We start from the raw sequence: 14,974 nt of genomic DNA, 5'->3' as shown, positions 1-14,974 counted from the left end.
GTAATTCCAGTTGTGTATCCAAACAAAATGCTTTTGATGTTTCTGACGTTTTTGGAAATATGCTTATTTGCTCTCTTATCAAGTGGGCTGCACAGTGGTGCAGTGGTTAGCGCTGTTGCCTCACAGCTAGAAGGTCAGGTGGTTCAAACCCCGATGGGGTGGGCCTTTCGGTGCAGAGTTTGCATGTTCTCCCCATTCATTCCCACAGTAATTGGTGACTCTCAATTGCCCTCAAGTGTGAAAGGTTGTCTGTCTCTATGTGTCAGTTCTGTGATTGACTGGCGACCAGTCTAGGTGTACCCCGCCCAATGACAGCTGGGATAGGCTCCAGCCCCCCTGCGACCCTGAACAGGATAAGTGTATTAATGTTGGCTGGCTGGCTGTCTTATCAAGTGTTATCTCAGAATATTGATTCCATTCTTGGTATTCTTGATATCATCAGTAATTTACTATCTATACAGTAAAGGTGAAAGTAGAGGCATGAGTTGGTGAGCCTTGCTCAATATAAAACAGGAAGTGCAGGAAATAGCGAGCCAGTTAGCTATCTAATAAAATCTCCTAAGTTTAGTTTCATACGGATAAATCAAACCAGATATAACGTGTGAAACACAGAGCTTCAGAAGTGCTTTTAGATGGATCTTTAATCCTTGGACTGAGCCAGGCTCACTGTTTCCTCCTGTTTATAGACTTTATGCTATGCTAAGCTAACTGTCTCCTGGTTCCAGCTCCATGTTTACCTAACAGACATGGCAGTATCAATCTCAGCTAAATCTCAGCAAGAGCACATCTAAGTATGTTAACTGAAATGTCAAACAATTGCTTTAAAGAACTTTCAACCAATACAACATGCAGAGAAGTGTTAGTATAACTGTCAGCCATATGCTGCTGACGGCACCGCTGCTCTCAATCAGAGATATATGATAGTTCACATTCAGCAGTTTCAGAGAGAGTTTTGTTCGTCTGATTATTTGTTCTCGTCTTGGTCCAGTGGTATTAAAATCAGAAAAGAATTCTCCAATGCTCAGCCCTCCCCTCTGTCTGCCACCTCCCCGGGCTCTCCTCCACCAACACCCCCTCCCCCCATCCCCAGCAATGAATTATCTGAGCGGCATGGCTAATGCGGTCCAGAGGGAGGCTGGCTGAGGAAGCTCTCTATCCCAGCCCAGAGACAGCACACATGGGGCACAGCAGCAGAACTCAAGACCCCACCCCTCCTCCTTCTCCTCCTCCTTATTTACTTCATATTTCCCAAACAAACTTCTGCCTATTGTTATATCTTTCACCTCATCTCTTATATATATATTTAAACATTTAATCTAACTTTACTATCTCTCAATCCGACTTGTTCATAATTGCAAGTTTTGTTTCCAGAACCATAGCTATCTTTGTGGACAATGAGGTCATGTGCTCATTATGAAGCTATGTTTTTGATTTATGTCATTTTTGGAAACACACTAAATCTCTTTCCTGCTGACAGTTGGATTAGAAGATTGATACCACACTCGAGTCTGTTCGCTTAATATAAAGCTACAGCTAGCTAGCTTAGCTTAGAGCTTAGCTTAGCATAAGGACTACAACGAGGAAAAAAGGTAGCTTGACTCTGTCCAAAGGTAACAAAATCTGCCTACAAGCTCCTCTCCAGTTCAAATTAACATGTTAGCTTTATTTCGTGCAAAAAACGAAGTGTTAAAAACAACAGGTTGTGGTTTTATGGAGGAATATGTGAGGGACTTTTTTTAGTCGGACTGTGACCTCCTGGAGTCTCAGGTAATTTCCTCCTGACACACTTCTGAAAAAAATAGTTCCAGGTCATTGAAATATATATATTTTTTTTTTACTTCTAGCTGAGAAGACTTTAAAACAACATTAAACAACATTAGACAACATTAGACGATGCTAATTTTTACAAATAGAATATATAAATATGAATGTAAAAAAATAAATAAATAAATAAATAAAATATCTTCTAAAAAACTTGCTTTGACCATGTTTCGTCTTTAAAATGGTATAAGCAGCTGCATAGAGTTCATTTAGGGCTACATAATCTAAACAAGACAGCATCGCAGTTATGGACAGTCTCTATGTATCTACACATCCTTATGTCAGGATCCATCAGCACAGTTTTTTGTTCTCCCCTTCACTCCCCTTCCTTCCTTTCTCTGCATGTGCACCATTCTGTCTTTGCCTCCCTCAGCCTCTCTCTGCTCGGCCTCCGGTCACCGTGTCGTGTAAGACTGTCGTGCTGAGCTTAGCTTTTTGGCAGAGGAGTGGGGAACGAGAGAGATAGAGAGAAGGGAAGGGAGGGGGAGATAGAGAGGAATAGAGAGGGAGGAGGAGTTATTTTGCTCTCTTCGTGCCTCCTCGCTGAGCTGCGTGCCTGTCTGCTCTTCTCGTGTGCATGCAAGATCGCGCAGGTTGCCCTCTACTTGCCCCCATCTCTCTCTCTATCTCCTAGTCTCTCTCTCCTAGCTTCACTCTCTTAATCTCTCCTACAGCCTTTCGTTCTCTTTCCTCTTTTTTTTTTTTCAATCTCCTTTCCCAACCTGCCCCCTCTCATCAGCTCTTAACAGCTTAAAACCCTTTCGCCCTCTCATCTTAATGATTCTACCTCCTTCCCTCGCTCTCGTCTCTCTCTGAGTCATGCAGCGGGCACTGGCTGGGTTTGTTTGCCTGACTGCCCTCCAGGAATTGCTACTGGCACACAGAGAGCACCACTTTGTAGACCTGCTGGCTGGCGTTAGAAAATGAGAGTCAGAGGAGGAGAGCAGGGGAAGGTGAGGATGGAGGTGAATAGAAGAGATGAAAGAGAGAAGGGGAAACAGGGACAGAGGAAAGGTCGTAAAAAGGACTGTGTGTGAGGGAGAGATAAATACATGAAGTAGGACGTATAGTCTTCATGAAGAGCAACAAAAGAAGTTTGAATTATTAAAAGCAGTCAAGTTTATTGTGCATGATGTATGATGCATTCAACAGCAACCTTTGTTTTATGTCTGACGTTGCTGCCGCAGACTCTGAATGGAGACCAGCCTTTTATAACAGATGCAAATTATTTTGGTTGCATTTATAATTCATTCGGGTCTCATTGTACATTATATTCAAGTGTGCACCTACACATACAAACACACAAAAACACAGCTTATGAAACTCTCTGATGTGAATCACTCATTGTGTGAAAAGGGGGTGATTTTGTAGACAAATGAGACAGTTAAACACTCCCACACTGATTAAGAACATGCAGTTTTGGCAATGATTGAGTATGTGCAAAATTGCCTCTGCAGATTTTTCAATCAAAATTGAAAGAGACTTGTAGTGTTATTTTAATCTCTGATAGATGATGCTGTTACCACGGAAAAGCAGCAGAACATTACTTCTGTTAATCTGCTCTAAAATGTTAAACCAAGCACATAGATAAAATCACTTTGTACATGTAAGTGTCTTACTTTCCTCAAAAAAGGCTTAAAACACATTTGACAATTGTTTCTAATCCGTCCTTATTTTTTAATAAGATGTGATCTTCGCTGTTTTCTTTCTTTCTGTAGTTTCTCAAACTCTCCTCTCCTCTTTGCTGCTCTGGTCTGCTCAGCCAAAATTCTCTCACACACACACGTTTCGAACTGTAGCCCCATACTTCCGGCTTAAGCCTTTTCATATTAGTCTAATATCTCTGTCACTCACACACATGCCGGCATGCAAGCAGACAAGCACGCAGGAGCTTGCATACATGAGTTCATTTTTCGCACACACACATGTTTCTGGAAATGTCTCAGCTTTGCTCTGTATTAACCCAATATCTCGCTCCTACTCTCTCACATGCACGCATAACCACACTGACATGCTACACACATGGACAAAGATACACACACACACACACACACACACACTTCCTGCATTAAGCCCAGGTCCATATTGCTCCAACGATGCCCAGCTGCAACCAATGAACATTCCAGTTACTGTTTTTTTCCCTCCCTCCCTCTCTATCATTTCAAATTTCAGTTCTAAGCCTTTAAGAGAGCCAGCAGCCAAATATGGTCAGGCTTGTGTCATGAACTTTGAGCGACCTTCTAAAGCGGCATCGAGATCGTGACCTTTAAGACCCTGCCTGAGGCTGGGCTTTAGGCACCGTTTTGCATGACCACGGAGAAAAGTCAGATGTGCACGTGCATGTATGCACGCTGTGATGGTAAGTCTGAGAGAGAGTTCACGACCTGTGACTTACTGAACATTTCTGACCATTTAGTGGCTCACTTTAGTGTCAAGTTCTTGGTTAATGGCTTCTTAATTATCTCCAGCTCTTATTTTTCTGATCATTTTTTACGAAGCCATTTGATTTCTTCCTTTTAAAGATTTAGGAAATCCAACTGTGCAGTATAGAGCGACAAATCTAAACAGGTGGTGCAACCTGATGTCACCACAATAGATCTTGTGAAGATCAAACTTTCAAATTTCCCAAAAGTCCCAGATTGAGCAACATCTTGTTTTTGCCACATGAAACCACATAATCGTGCAGATAACACTGGTGCTTGCGTCACTATGTGGAAGTGGATCCCATTAAGAGGAATGGAGAAGCCACACTCTCGCAGGTGTGAATAAATCCACCCGAGACCAATTAAACAAATACTCCGTCTTCAGCCTGTCAATGTGCTTGATCTGAGCAGGTACAAAATAAAAGCCCTCTGCCTCTGACTGTGTCCAACTCGAGCTCTCTTTCTTTCTCTCCCTCTGTTATCATCATCCTTCTCTCTGGCTGTGCTCCACCAGTCCAGCTGTCATCTCCTGTTTATCTAATTGGGGTTCAGAGGAATTGAGTCCGGCAAGGAGGGGGTCAGACGACGGCGATGAGGAGGAGGAGGAGGAGGAAGGGAGAGACACAGGGAGACAAAGAGACTTCAGGAACAGGCGGGTAGATTCAAATCCGATTCAACTAATCTATTTGGAGTGCTGGTCTGCTGTCTGCAGTGTTAAACCTTTACTGAAGGATTCTTGTGCACAGTTTCACACACAAGGTAAATACACCAATGTCAACAAGCCTGCTTTAAAAAGGTGTACAATGCTAATTTGAATGTTTTTGTCTTGTTAGTTTGTCATCATGCTATAGTTAGTAGCTACATTAGCTTTCTGCAGCTTGTTGTGTCTGCAAGAAATCTGCTAATTAAACAGAAAAATCAGAATAAGCTGAATACCTTACTTCTAGGCATTTCTAGCTTTAGTGTTAGCTTTGTGGAAGCTAAACAAATCATGCTTTTGCTTGATAGGAATGTGTAGCTGCTGCTGCTGGACTCTGTGACGGCCCAGCAGAAAAACACAATTGGTCATTTTGGAGCCATGACACAAGAAGCATACCAAAATGATTGCATCTTTATTCTGCTTACTCAGTGTGCCATGATGTTGGCATAACCAAAGAGCGAGTCAAAACAAATAAATATAAGCACCATGTTGGCTTTGGCTTGAGTTTCCCACATATAGGTTTTGAACTCTTAAAAATAACAGGTCATGTTATGGATCAGACTTACATGAGATACATTTTTTTTTAAATGTAAGCATTTAAACGTAGTTATGTGTGTGTATCTCAACACTGCTGTGCATTTCAATCACTGCACTGATCTCAATGTGCATAGTATAAATCTTCAATAGCGACCTACGTGGCATGTCTCTGTACTTTGAAGCAACCATTTAAAGTGTGGAAAACAGATCTTTGCCACTCCGTGCTTTCCTTTTTTCTCTCTCTAGAAAAGTGCTCTTATTCAAATGCATGAGAATCAGGTAGCTTCTGCTCACAACAATCCGACCATGTATAATGTGGCCTTTCAAGGAAGAAAGACAGGAAAGATGGCTTTTAATGAACAGTTATTTAGGTGCCTTCAACCTTCTCACACAAGGTTGCGTGGAAAGGCTAAGGTTACACGTTTATGTGTGTGTATATATATGTATGTCCATGTGCATCTGTCTGACTTGTATATCTGTTTGAAGTTCAAAAGGTTAATTGTGCCATATGGAGCGTGCGTGCATGCAGGCGCATGTATGCCAGTATGCATGCAAACCAAGCTTTTCTGTGCTGGGTTCATAAGGTTAGCCGTGCCACAGTGCCGCGGATCCTGCCTTAATAATTGAGGCTTAACAAGCACATGTTAAAACATCATGATCCCCCCTCTCAGCCAGCCATGGCTCAGACATTAGAGCAGCAAAAACAGCTTGTTTGTCCAATCTCAATTATTCACCAGTTCATGAGCCCAATGTGAACCCTATCTAATTTCTCACTCACACGCAGGGTTCCACTTAAGGGTTATTACTGGTAATTTTAATAAATCAGTTCTTATCATTATCAATTCTTATTTAGTTCTTTATTTCTTCAGTTCTTTGTAGATTTACAAGGGTGTGATGCACAGTAGGAGAAACACTCCTGCACACTCACCGATTAGTCAGCAGCACAAACATCATCAATCTCCCAACGCCCCCCTCACAGGGAAGGTGTGATGTTTCTTTCCGCCACACACAGAAAAGAAGGATGATGGAATCAGTTTCATAGCATGACATTACATTTTAATCTGCAGGATAAATCGTATGATCATTCTTGGGTTTGTCTTTTATAAAAGACAGAGATATAAACCAGCAGCAAAAGTCTGTGATTTGAACGGATTTGAACATTAATAATGTAATTTTTAATCTCTGACTAGTTCCTCCTGAAGACCAGGACAATATTATTCATCAGTACCTACTTTACATGTTGGATAAATGAGCAGTATTACATTTGTTTTTGTTTTTTTTGTGGTCAATGGATTATACTGACTTACCTAAGTCTGTCTTACCTACTAAAGGCATATTGTTTTATTCTGGCTCAGGAAACTCATTATGATTTTATCTCATATCTGTAAAAACTAACAACCATGTTTTGTTTGTCATTGCTTTAGCTACAATGTTACACACATTACTGGTGATGCTGAAAGCTCAATGCTTCAGAAAAAAGAGACGAAATACTACAAAATTAAGAAATCATCATTACATTCTGAACGCAAATGCTCAGCGTTTAGAAATTATTTTAAAGACAACAAAAAACAGAAAAGCTGCATGATGTACCTGCATAGGAAGCTGTTTCCAGGGGACAGTTAAAAGTGATGACTGAACCCATAAACTACTGGGACGCTTTTAGTTCTACCGAAATAATATTTTCTCCCATCTTCTTGAATTTGACAAGACAACAAGTGTCCGCTGTTATTTTGTTTAGTACGCCCTGCCCTACTGCGCTGTGATTGGCAAGAAAAGTCTCTCTGTTAGAAAGCATTTAGGAAGTCAGGTGATGTAGAGAGCAACAAAGTCCATGTAATGAACAGGTTTGTATGGCTGAATTGGCCTTACACAGGAGTTGAGCCCAGAATTCTGCTGATCATGTCCGGTGTGAAACCAAAAGTCAAAGATGACTTAACCTTTTTCCTAAACCTAACCAACCAATCATTAACATTGTGTCCATTTTCAATTTTTTGGGATACTTTTTGTTTTTTCCCCTGTGAGCATTTTCTTTCTAAATGCTGCACTTGTTGTGTCAAACTGGCACACAACTGAAACATGTTTCCTGAGGTCTTGTGTTTTTGTTGCAGTATATTAAGCTTTGTTATTTTGACTTAAGCTGGCTCTCAGTTGTCATGAAACGTGAAATGAAGTTGGAAGCATATGCCTAAGTAACCAAACGGCACTGAACATTGGCGTGTGTTACTTATTATACTTCTGATGATGTAACTATGATGGAATATATTCTATAGTGACAACCAACCTTTGATGTCATTGAAATAAGCTCTATGTTGCTGCTTGAGAATTGGTGTGTGTGTGTGTGTGTGTGTGTCAGGGTAAGGGTGTTAGCACAGTTAGTAACACCTCAGCACTCCAAAGCCCTTGCACTGCGCATGCGCATATTCCCATGGCAACATTATCAAACGTTGAGCAGCCATGTATGTGTTCCAGCGAAATGGCCAGTCAAATGTTGATTTGAATAAATATGCTCATCCTCCCCATTCAAATAGTAAACTGTGGGGCTGTGGCTGAGGACACAGTGTTCAGGGAGGCACAGCGTGCAACAGAAGGGAGCAGCCTGCTCTCTCTGGGTGTTCGGTAAGCCTACATCTGGGGATTTAGAGTCGGGGAGGAGTGGAGGGAGGGAGGAGGCAGAAAGGGTGAGGGCCAGCAGGGGCTCATACCCAGTGTATACAGGTGGAATTAATGGGAAGCAACAGGAAAAGACTGAATGTGTGCACACCTCCCTAAGGCCTCAAGGATTATAGCTCATGCACACACACTCACACACACACTACACTCAAACACACACACACACACACACACACACAGACTTTTCACAAATACTCGCTCAGTCTTGCAAATCTTATCGTTACTCAGTCTTTCAAAATGAGCAATCTGGTTCACAGACACTTGGTTTCGCATCTCTGACGCCCAGAACATTATAATCCCTCTAATCCTTATTTACTCAGATGTGTGTACACCTTTAATTATTAAACTATACAGTGACTAAATTTCATCCGTTGCAAAATCATGACTGACTATGAATCAGCCCGTTCTGTTTCCACGCTCCGTGCTCCAGTGTTTCTTAATACAATGGGCCGGGACTCAAAATGTGTCTCACCTCTCCGACATGATAAATGAACTTGTGTGTCTTGTTCATCCATCCAAATCTGCAACCGAGGCTAAATGTATTTGAGCCACTTCTTGTCCTCGGTTCAGAAGCTCCGCTGCTAAATCTCACAACGATTTTATCCACATTGGTAATTTTATTTAAACAGCGTATTTCATTACAAGTAAACTGCGTGTGCTCTCTATGACATCGCAGTAAGATCTGTGCATGTCTGTTTACTTTCTACCTCATAATAGAAAGCGTTCCTTTGTTTGAAACAGGGTCTATGTCATTTGTGTGAAGCATTTGGATGGTTCAAGTCTCCATCTGCTGTTTATTTGTATTCTGTAAATGCAGGTTACATTGTATATTCACACAAAAATACTTGGTTAAAATTTGACCACGCTTGGGTCAGTATAACACAGAGGCAGTCCTGGGTCAACCTGACCCAGCAGCAGTGGGATGTTTTGACCCACGTGGGTGTTCATTTTTACATATCTGTGGGGTTATTGGATCAAAGCAACCCTTCTGTTGAGTGGTTTATTCCACCAGTGCGTATGGGGTAAAATTAACAGTCAAAACAGCCCACTCATACATAGTCCTGTTTACTCAGCACTGCCTGGTGTTATATTAACCCACGCTGGGTCCATGTTTAACGCAGGGATTTCAGGTCGTTGGATATTTCATGTGTAGAGTGCTGGAGGTCATTTTGATGGAACATATTCATTAATCTGATTTTTATTACATTAAACCAGATAAAAAGTGTTTAAAAACTACACATTCATCTTTAGGCAGTAGCAATGAATACTTTCTTCTGTAAATGTTACAGTTTGTGGTTGAAGCCACCATCAAACCAGCGTTTGCCCATGTGCTTTCTTCTTTGTTCACATCCTGTCATTTCTCCCTCCTTCTCTCTCTCTTTGTCTCTCCCCCCGTGTCCCTGTCTGCTGCTAAACCCCGAGGGCCACATGATGCAATACAAAGGTTACAGGAAGGGAAGAGAGTGCAGGAAGGTGACGAGGAGGAGGGAGGAAGAGCAAAAATTCAGCTTATCAAAACCATTTTGTTCCTTATCATCCGGGCCAGTCGTAGGTAGAATGGAAAACAGCTCTCCCTGTCAGAGATGAAATACTGGCAGTGGCTTTGGCGCAGGAAGCAGCGTGCGGAGGAAAATAATCATGAACAAACAGAAAGAAAGAAAGAAAAAAGAAAGCAAGGAGCAAAGAAAGAAAGAGTCATTATTTCCTGTGTGCAGTATGCTGGAGGAAGAGTGGGCACTATTATGTGTACGTGCAGCGTGCTGTGTGAGCCGTGGTGGAGGTGGGGACCAAAGAACAGGATGCACAGCCCCTGAGGAATGTGTACAGCCTGGTGGCACGTCTGTGAAAATCATCCCTCCCTGCTCTGCACCACTTCCTTTCCTCCTTCATCCCTCAGCCTCCTCTCCGGTGTCCCTTCCCTCCCTCGCTTGATGGGACAGCAGTCACACAGGCAGGAAGAGGGATCCTGTAAGCTGAGATAGTGAGGACAAGTGAGGGAGAGAGGAAGAAGGAGTGAAGTGACGGGCAGAGGGCCTTTGGGATGTGGGACATCATTAAAAGGTCAGACAGATCGCCTTCAAAGGAAGAGTGATACATATAGTGGGTGAGAATGAGACAACTGCAGTGACCAGGACAGATATATGATCTCATTATCACTTAAAGTGGGTGAAAAGTTTTGTGCTGTACGTCACATCTTGCTGCTGCATGAGTCACCTGGATCTCAGGGGAGCCATGCGAGTGACTACAGCTGCAACTCACGACTTCAAAGGTTGTCATGTTGACCTTTCTGTCCCACACGTCACCTCACTTCCTCCTGCAAACCCCAAAGAATCCCTAAAATACCTCATCCGATATCTAATTATATTGTACACCTAGGCTATTACCTTCCATATCACTGCAGCTCTTATATGTATCAGGCCGAATCCTTTTTTTTGACAAGTAGCCTTGGGCATGTTCCCTTCCTATTCACTTCATCCACATTCTTCTCCCATGTAAAAACTCTGCCTCCTCTATTTCAGACTCACTCACCTCCCTCCTCTCGCCCCCAACCCCCTGAAAAAACAGCTGCTCCCCATTCGTCCTGATTATCCCGGAGACCAGAACAGAACAGACCATGTAAGAGAACAGCACAGACTGCACTTTATTTACTGTGCTGCATGCTGCTTAGCTCTGGCTGGCTAACTAGCCACAGCAGGCCTGCATTCCAGCCCGCTGCAGTCAGCCTGCACACTCTGTACCCTGCTTTACAGTTTCAAACTAAAGTGACTCACCTTTCATAATAATGCTAATAATTATTAGAATCTTAATTTATACAGAACTTTTCAAAACAAGGTTACAACGTGCTTTACATGGTTCAACCGTGATAATTGAATAAATACACATCAATATTAGACGATCAGGACAATAATTATATAAGACATAAGGCAGAAAGCTGTTTTTAATCACTCCATCCAATGGGCTGTTGAGCTGGATGTTTGCACTACAGTTTAAAGATGACTTGAAAAGGAAATGCTGCTAAGCGTCCCTCCCATAGATTGTATATAAAGATTCACGACATGACAGCTCCCTAAAAATTAAGCCACAATCTTTCGAGCACCCCCTGCTGATTGGTTGCTATATAGGTCACAAAGCCCGCCTCCTCCATGTTATCAGATGGGACATGAGGCCAACTATAAAATCAAAATACACTTCGAAATCTGCTGTTAAATACGCCAACATGCAGGATCTTTGCCGTTTGTTTTCGCCAAGTTAAGTGAGTGTTTTGGTTAGTGGAAGTGGCTACGGTGGCTCCACTACTCCTCTACTGCGCAGCTCTGGCTCCAAATGACGTCACCATCACAAGATGGCAGCATCTGTCACAGGGGCTATTCTGGCTTCGATTTTGTACAATTAGAGTAGAAGGAGACGCGAGTTCCATCTTTGTATACAGTCATTGGTCCCTCCTGGGACTTGTGCAGGTAACACTCATGCCAACATCATTATAGTAACTTGTAGGCTCTAACCTTGAGTGTTTTTTCAGGGCTGACCTAAAAGACTGAGATGAATACATTTTCCAATGTGGTTCAGGACATATGTTAAAGTGTCTGTCACATAATTGTGAACCTGTTAAATCTAACTTCACAGAACAACTCTTTGTCTCTCATTGATCATTTACAGTTTTTGTTTTTTGCATTGAGATGTTTTTTCTCTTACAGCTGTTCAGCTGATATATTCCAGATGCTCATTAATTCTGTATAAACAGATTTCTGTCTGCTCTTAAATACTCTATAACAGATCGCACCTGAGTAAAGCTGTCTCTCAGAGTGCAACTGTAGATACTTCCACCTCCCCGTGTGTCTTCAAACCTCTGTTGCTCAGAGATAGTTCCACTTTAAATGCAGATGGTTATGATAGCTTACTGCTGTAGTTACAGGTTTGATCAATGATGTCAAATAAAGCTGCTTCCACTAACAATTTGGTTCCCTCTCCTTCACTGTGTAACTAATGGTCTTTATTGATTGTCAACAAAAGCATGACAACCATTTTCATGTTTGTGTGAAGGCAACTCAAAGCTTTTGTCAGGATTTAGAAATGATCGTGGTTAATAATTAAAGAACGGACAGCAATATTTAATAGTGAAGAATGTATTTTGTCACTGATGTCTTTAATGTAGCATAGCAAACCATAGCAAAGAAAGAAGTCCAGTGATACACTGAGAGCCCCTCTCTGCCATTTCTATGTTTGATAAATGTTTGGTGTTTTTGCTTGTCTCTCATAACCTTGACAACAAGCCTTGGGGGCATAATGGTCCCCAATCATCTGATACTGTTGAGGCAGTCATGATGTCCTGCCTGATTTAACTGCAAACGTGCACACACACTATGGTTTGACAAGGTGCTAAAGGGGGGGTTACAGGATATTGGTGAGCTTAGGGCTCCAGTGTCTGGTACCCTGGTAAATGTCGCACACACACCCTAAACAAAGGAGATGGAGAGGGAGAAATACCAGACGTGGAGGAACAGATCCTTGTATTCACCGGGGGCAGCTCTACCTGCTCTGCTCTGTTTCTATTCCAAACTCTCCTAGCATTTGTGTTGTGCAGGTCGTTGGTTGTTTCAGGTCATTTTCACTGACTCAGACTTAAGCTGTTTGTACTCACAAGCAACCCGATGTTTAGTGCCAAACACAGCTGCTCGGTAAGATGGAGATTGTGGGGTATAATGGAGAGCAGCATGAAGGGCAAAACATTTTCAGCGTTGGACAGTCTGTTTGTCCCTATCTGCAGAATATATGTCATTTAGTGGATCTTTTTGTTATTTTGAGCAGTATATTCAAGTAAAATTCAACTCAAATGCCACAATACATCACACCCCGTAAATTGTCTTTTAAAATATTAATATCAGGTCTTTAAGGATGTGTTCAAATAGATTGAATAGATTGTTTCACATGCTTGCCTTTGTTCAGACATCTGGAGTAACAATCCTCTCAATACACACACCCCCGAAACCCTAAATACACACATAAACACCAGGCTCTGCTGGTATACTGTCAGAAAACACAGCCTCCATTGTCTGTTCTTTTCTCTGACAATGGAAGTTGCCCTTCGACTACATGTCCTAAGTCAAACTCTAAGCCATATAAGCCTTATGGTAACTGTTGCTGTAGCTGACTGTGACCTTTGACCTCTGGTGGATGTGGATCTTAAAGATAAAGTATGATAATTTAGGAAATATGCTTGCTTACTTTCTTTCCAAGAGTTGAATGATAAGATCAATTACACACTCATATCTGTCTGGTGAGGCTTACAGCCTGTTAGCTTAGCTTAGCACAATGACTGGAGAAAAGGGGGAAAACGCTGGAAAAATTAGACATTAGCTGTGTCTCAATCCAGGGACTGCAGCCTTCGAAGGCTGTATTTGAAGGCCGATTGCGTCACAGCGGCAGATTGAAGACTGTCCCGATTTGAAGCCTCCTTCAGGTGTGGCAGACAAATGCGTCCTCCTTTTCCTAGGCCAAGAAGGATCCATCAGGGGCGTCCTTTGTGGCCCGGCCCAACGTATGCTGAGATTCATTGCACGGCAATTCAAACGGGATGGCGGACTCTTACACGGCCTAGGAACACACTTTTAAATGTAAACGTTTTTGGTTTCAACTCAGTCAAATAGCCAGTGTTACACATGTTTAAAAAAACAAAAGGGCCCTTGAAACAAATTATCTTTAAAATAATAGGTTAAGTTATGTGACATTAGTTATGCTAGCTAGTTAGCTAGCTACCTCTTGTTAGGCGACAGGAGCGGCATTTGGTGACGCAAGGGAAAGAGCGGCAACAGCTGGTGATGCAAACAGGAAATCCTCTGTAGACCAGACTCATTTCAGTTCGGCTTTAACAGTCTACGCAGGCTATGAATGGCATTCACTGTAGACCGCCTCCTTCAAAGGCTGCAGCCTGTGGATTGGGACACGGCTATTGTTGTTTTATGGGGCGTCTTTTCATAACCATGAGGTAGTGTGGAAACCAGCACACAAAACCCTGTAGCTTGTAGTTTTTAAACTCAATTTTTTTATTTGTATTAGACCCACAAGATATAATTTGTTATTTAAAGATTAAGGTGCTGTTAAATAGATATTTTTTTAATCTTGAGACAGAGCCACAAAGCCATTTACCCCTATGTCCAGTCTTTATGCTAAGTTATGCTAATCATCTGTTTGCTATGTGAGAGGGGTATCTACTGTGTCATTTAAATCTCTGCACAAAGTTAATGCCATTCCATTAAAGTGCCACATTATTACTTTTAGCCAAAGCGAGATACAAGAACAGGCCTCAACACCGAACGTTCTGTTGCATTTGGTTTGGCAATTCAACCACTTCCTCAGTACACGCAGCTCACAGATGAGACACGTTTCTCTCTCCTCTCCCTGTAGACGTATCAGCACGATCAGCCTACGTTTGCTGCCTGACAGGTGAAAGCAGGTGGGAGAGTCGTGGGAGTCGTTCACTCGAGAGGTGAAATGAAAAGCCCGGGAGGATCTCATTCTGCGTCCTCCCTCTGTTCCGATTTCTGCTCCTGCGTTGGTGTGAGTCCGCTCTCGGCTCCAAGGGCAAACAGAAAGAGAAACGGCAGTAGGTTGTCAAGGCAACACAGGAACCACAAACACACACACACACACACATAGGGACACACACAGGTGAAGTGTGTAGTTTGCTGGGTGTACACATGCTCAGACATGTGGTGAATACGTCAGTGTAGTTGTGTTTGCAGCGTGAGTAAGTGTTTGTAGGCTGAGGCTGAGGAACCTTTCACGACTCCAGCTGATGAGTGGGAATCTAAAGTTGGCAGCGTGT

The sequence above is a fragment of the Semicossyphus pulcher genome, unplaced genomic scaffold (assembly GCF_022749685.1).
Source record: "Semicossyphus pulcher isolate SPU_LCO1_2020_fin unplaced genomic scaffold, fSemPul1.0.p SCAF_19, whole genome shotgun sequence".
NCBI lineage: Eukaryota > Metazoa > Chordata > Actinopteri > Labriformes > Labridae > Semicossyphus > Semicossyphus pulcher.
Note: the sequence above shows the minus strand (reverse complement) of the source record.